The sequence below is a fragment of the Lepidochelys kempii genome, chromosome 22 (assembly GCF_965140285.1).
Source record: "Lepidochelys kempii isolate rLepKem1 chromosome 22, rLepKem1.hap1, whole genome shotgun sequence".
In the NCBI taxonomy this organism is placed as follows: Eukaryota; Metazoa; Chordata; order Testudines; family Cheloniidae; genus Lepidochelys; species Lepidochelys kempii.
The window spans coordinates 3,815,149-3,821,148 of NC_136401.1; the positions used below are offsets into that span (position 1 = coordinate 3,815,149).

General features: G+C 56.4%; 1 non-coding gene across 1 annotated transcript; it reads left to right on the forward strand.

Moving 5' to 3' along the window:
- The first annotated feature begins 4,180 nt into the window (after positions 1 to 4,180).
- TRNAF-GAA (transfer RNA phenylalanine (anticodon GAA)) lies at positions 4,181 to 4,253 on the forward strand. The gene has a single exon. It is a non-coding gene; the product is annotated as a tRNA-Phe (tRNA).
- Positions 4,254 to 6,000: the final 1,747 nt, after the last annotated feature.

A 6,000-nucleotide genomic window follows, 5' to 3' on the forward strand; every position in this document is an offset into this window, starting at 1 on the left:
CGGGGCGGGAATTTACCCACCCGAGCGCCGTAGCTAAGCCGACCTAGCCCCTGGTGTAGACATGGTGAGGGGTGACAGCAGAATTCTTCTATCAACCTAGCTACCACCACTTGGAGAAGTGGATTCCCACCATCGCGGTAACCCCCATCTCTCAATGCAGGAAGTGTCTACACTCCAGCGCTACAGATGCTGCGATATGTCGCTGTGTTGTTGTCGCACCCATAGCATAGCCAGGCCCGTAGGATGTTGGTCTCTTTGAATAAATGATACCCCAAGAGGAGCCCCTGTCGCTTTGGAGTCACTTACTTTCCCGAGAGCAGGTTCTGTCCGTGATGTGACCCCCCAGCTAGGCACTGCCAATAGAAAGGCTTTTGAGTAGAACAGATGATCCCAGCTTTTTTGAAGTCTTCAAAGCCCACTGGGACAATCCTCTTCACTTCTCCAGTCATGATGCTGGGAGCCCCGGGGGTCTGCTTGTCCATCCACTTGCTGCACATGGGCAAAGAGGTCAGAAACTAAAAAAACCCAGCTGAGGAACCTTTCTGCCTGGTGTAGAGCCAGACTTCCAGGCTTGGGAGTTCTGCTTTGATTCCTTCATTTCAAACTCCAAATGCAGATTTGGTCACGCCGGGGGGAACTTGCAAAATACCATGTATGGAAAGAATCTCTTGTGAGTCCTACAAGGAGAACAGCACGGCTCTTAGCCCCTTTTGCTGAGAGTCCCCGAAGTTACGCCGTGTGCTGTTGCAGCCCATTCTAGGGACCCCAGGGGACTGTTCAGTCTTACATACAACCATGTGCAACCATGAGCTGCCTGAACTCTCCAGCAGCCTGGGAGGCCTGTGCTACCTGCCCAGACCTGGCAGAATTGGCAGCAGAGAGGAATTGTTGTGCCCAGGCACGGAGAAGATGGTTTGCTTCCAACACGAGCATTGCAGCGCAGGGACTGACAGCAGCATGCTGCGCCTGCAAGGGGGTGTGGGGCGAGTGCTTTGAAGTCGGCTCATTATATATCCAGTTGCACGCACTAAATAAATTCTATCCAGTACAGCTCAAGGAGCAGACCCTACCTAGGAGGCTGGCCAAAGCGTGCCGGGCAATACGCGGCTGGAGAACTTTTCTCTCCTAGATACTCTGCCACTCTTGTTACCTTCCTGCTCCAGGCCAACAGCACTTTTTATTTTCCACCAAGGCAACTCTATGCCATGGGTGAGAAGAGGCCCAGAGCTGCCCCCTGCCCACTTTGCATTGCTCTAAAGAGAGGGGATTCCCACCTGGGGCCCAAGCAGCCAGTCCCCTTTGTGCGGAGCCTGGAACGAGGTCACTTGAGAGCGACTTTTGGTTGTCACACTGAACATTTTCATTGCAAACCCAAAAGGTTTTGGGTGGAAAGTTTTCAATTTGGGATTTTCCATTTTTTCTGTAAAAACTGAACGTTTGTGTGGAAAGCATTTAACGGAAAATGAACTTTTCCATCAAAAATAGCTTCTACAGAAAAATGTTGATGGGTCCGATTGACGTGGGCTAAATCCCCTTCCATTGCCCCAATCAAGGGTGCGGCATGCGCACTGCCGGGCCTGTCCCTCCAGCAGAGTTCATATGAGGAGGGGGAGGAATTGGGTGCCCCACCCCATCTCTGCCATAGCTGTATCTCTGGCTGAGGCCTCTGGGGATCCCGGCTTGTCGGGCTTCCAGCTGAACCCAAATAGGCAGCTGCCAGGCTGCTAGGCAGGCTCCCATTCTCGGCTCACCTCCGACTGCTCTAAGGACTGGAGCGCCGGAAGCAGGGGCTGCCCTGTGGGCTGCGGGCGGGTTTCGACCTGTGAGGGAGACACAGTGTGTGTGTCGGCTTCACTTGCATCACCAGCACCAGCCATTGTCCCCATTTCCCAGCCTGGAGCCAAAGCCGGTTTCGCCAGGAAACCCCTGTTCAGAGCTGCAATGCTCCTTTGGGGAGCCTGGCCAGGCCGTCTCTCCCAGGAGTCCATCGGTTAGTTCTCTCGGTCCCATGTGTGCGCGATGCCCCCCGTGCACATAGGGTAACCCTACATCGGTTGGGACGCCCTTTGTCCCAATATCGGGACCGTCCGGACCGCAGCCATGGCGCCATTGCTCACTGCTTCCTGGGGCAGCTCTCGGTGCCCGCTCGCCGGCAGGAGTGCCGCGTGCTGCAGGGGCGGGGCATGCAGGGGCCGGGAGCGGGCGGAGAGCCCTCCGCCGCCCCCCCCACCCGACCCCACCTGACCTGACCCGTGACCCTTGGTGCCAGAGGGACCAGCCTGCCAGATGGTTCCCAGGACGGGAGCCGCCCCATGGTGTGCTCTGGCTCCAGTCGGGGCTGTGCACCTGTGTCTGTCTCTCCCTCCCGATCCGGTCGCCCAATGTGTCCTGATATTTCACTCTTGTGAGCTGGTCACCCTAACTGTGCTTGCTGCATGTCTGCCGGGAGAGTTCAGGAGCGAAAGCTGGGGCTGCCAAGAGCTGGGTGCCCCCGTCCTGTGGAGAGGCTGGATGGACGTGGCTGGGGGAGTCCAGAGGGATCCTCGCTGTGCTGCTACCAGGACAGTCAGATGGACCTTTTCCCTCTCTCTTCGGGGGCAGAATGGATCCCTCTTCTCCAGCCAGCTGGGCTGCCGCCTTCCCCCTGCCAAGCGTTCATCAGGGAAACCAACAACTTCTGCGTGACGACCAGTGCTTGGGGCATAGATACCAGCTGTGGCAGCCGGATCCCACCCCGGGCCAGGATGTGTGTGTTAAAAAGCCCCATTGTTGCAGTGGGCAGCATGCCAAGGGTATGAGTTGGCTCAGTCTGGTTACCTAATGGATCCGGCCACAGCACCCCCCATCCCAGGGCAGTCCCATCAGGGAGCCTGAGAACCAGGATTCCTGGCATGACCTTCCCCTCCTGCAGCGACAGGGGTTGGGGCAGGGGGGAATCGGGGCATGGCCAGGGACAGAGGGGGGTCGAGCACCCACTGGCGCCAGCAGAAGTCAGCGCCTATGCCATCTTCAGGTGGGTTGGATCATCAGCCTTTCAGCTACCAGCCAAAGTTGATAACCACAGACTCAGGTAACTGCCCACTTTCCAGGTTTGTTTCGGCAGCACCTACAGGGGTGCAACTGGCAAGGGCAGGGGGGATGCACTGCTGGGGTTGTGAGTCCAGGCCTCGCCCACAGCATCAGTGTTCATGAGCCATGTCACTTCCCCCACTGACTTTCTCTCATTCACCTAGAAAGTGCCATACGGGGGTGATGGCAGTCAATTCTCAACTCTGAACTGCGGAGGTTGGCCCCTAGACTGGGATCAGGATGGGTCTGAAAAGAAAAAGCTCCAAGAGTATAAAAACAGCCAGTCTGCAGGGGCAGGTATGGTACAACTCCTTCACAGGGAGCCATTGGTGGGAGGGGGTTTCCCTTCCTCTGTCAGATGTCCTGAGAGGTATTTCAAGATGAAGACAACACCCTGGTTAGCAGTTGACTGGCACGTCCTGGGTTAAAGAAAGAAAGGGCCCTAGGGTTCATAGTCTGAAGTGTTTGTGTCGCCAGCCCTGTCACCCTCTGACCCCGCTTCAGTTGGGAGCAGGTTTGTACGTTGCTGTGTGGAACACAGACCCATGGAGAGCAGTGGCAGCTGTTTCCATGGCAGAGAGCCTGGCCCTTAGGAGATGGGAAAGGCAGCCTGGAGCCGAGGGGGAGGCAGCAGCTGCTGTTCCCACTCCTCGGGGACAGGCCTGTCAGCCAACAGCTAAGGGCGTCGGGTTCCTCCAGCGGGAGTGTGGAGCAGCCGTTCGTTTGCCTTTTCACACTCCTCTGCGGTATGATAACTGGGGAGGGGAGGCAGAAGCCCCACTTCCCTCCCTAAATGACGTCCAGTAGGGGAAGCCAGGACAACAGGATGGGGTGGCAAGTGGTGGCCAGACTCTCGCCACCAGGGTCTAGTCTAGCTCAGGGTCAAGCTCAACTTCCTCCATGGGTGACTGGCGCCCAGTCTGCTTCAGCCACCAGGTCAACCTAAGAACTAAGGGAGGAATGGGGTGAGGAAGCAAGTCAAGCTGAGCAAGGCAGGCAAAAGCAAGTCTTGCCTTCATGGGCCACTCACAACAACGTCCTTTTTGTGTGCCAAGGCTGACAAAAACATCCCGGACAGAGCAGCAGCAGGTGAAAGGAGTGCTATGCAGCTGCCGAAGTAGCTCAGTTGGGAGAGCGTTAGACTGAAGATCTAAAGGTCCCTGGTTCAATCCCGGGCTTTGGCAGGTCCTTTCATCCCTCTTTGTGGAGAGGTGGCTTGTTTTCTGGAGTACAGCAGCACCTTTCCCTGCTACAGTGTCCAGTCCAAAATATCAGCCCCCCGGTGCAAAAATGCTATCTTAGGGTGTAAACAGGAGGCTTCCAGCACTGGGACACCTGACAGAGAGCTCAGTGGGGGGTGTAACAGCTGCTGACACTGAGGGTCCTGGGCTAAATCCACTTGCAGGTGGAAGGGTTTCAATTTATTTCATTGACAATGAGTAAGGCAATGATTTAATCACAGGTATTTTTCATAAAAGTCATGAGCAGGTCACAGGCAAGAAACAAAAAATCATTGCCCGTGACCTGTCCATGATTTAAACCATAGATACCTCTCATTGAATCTTGCAGGGAGGGATCCCTGGGAGTCTGCAGCACCAGCTGTGGGGGGAGGGAGTCTGGGTCGCCCATAGCACCAGCTACCAGGGAGAAGCCCCGGGGTCCTGCTGCCACCGCAGAGGGGGAGCCCCAGGGACTGAGCAGCTGCTCCCACTGCCCCCAGGACAGCTGCCGGGAGCCACTGAGCTGCGGCTGCTCTCACTGCCCCCAGGACCACTGCTCAAATGATCCCCAGGGCCAGCTGCATTGGCCGCTGCTCTGGTGGTCCCTGGGGCCAGCTGCTTGGGCGGCCCTGGAGTCAGCCACACTGGCCACTGCAGAAGTCACAGAGGTCACAGGAAGTCACAGAATCCGTCACTTCCACAACCTCCCTGATGGTCAAGGATCCTTAATAATGAGACAGGGAACTGTGAGTTTCATTGTAAATCCACCTCTGCCTGCAGCCCCTGCTCTCCCAGCCCTGAGCTCCCCACTCGCTGCTCTGCTGGTGCCCCTCATTCCCTACCCGCATGACCTGCTATCTCAGCCCTAGGCTCCCCCCACACCTCTGCAATCTATATGTTTTATGGAAATATGCTTATAAGTGTGAATATGGTGTAACTGGATTATGCTTTATGCAAAAAAGCCTCTGGTAAGGTCTCATTACAAGGCTTATCATCTCCTGAGTGTGGTCATCCTATCTGTATCATTCTTGTACACGTATCATTCTTGTGTCTGAAGCTAGAAATATGAAGTATGAATCTGAAGTCCTGTTGTAATTATGGAAAGCGTGGCCTGTTGATGATGGTTTGGAAGCTTGATGGCTCGCACTGACTGGGACAATTGGCTGTAAATGGCTCTGTTCACTTGGTGCGGGCTAGCCCTGGAAGAATGGAGACAAGGGGGCTCACAGAACATGTGACATGTCCGGAAGTTGCGGACACAGGAAGTGAGTGCTGCTCTCAGGACGCCATTAGGAGAAGGTCAGAGGCCCCCAAGGGGGGGGCGGAGGGTGACGTGGGAGGAGCGTGCCTCTCTCCAGTCCTCAGCCACGTGTTGCGCGCGAGCCACAAGCAGCCCAGCCCCGACCCCACCCTGCCCTAGTCCGAGTCTGCGCCCCCTGATCCCTCCCCCACCCATGTGCTCCCTCAGCCCACCCTCCCCAACACCTCCTATAGTCCCTCCCACACACTCTGCATCATTGGCCCCTAACACTCCTCCAGGCCCCACATGGGCGCCTCCATCCCCTCATCCACCCTACCCCCGCCCTCCATCCGGGGGATCCCTCAGACCCCACTCCCCAAACTCCCCCCTAGAATCATAGAATCATAGAATATCAGGGTTGGAAGGGACCTCAGGAGGTCATCTAGTCCAACCCCCAGCTCAAAGCAGGAC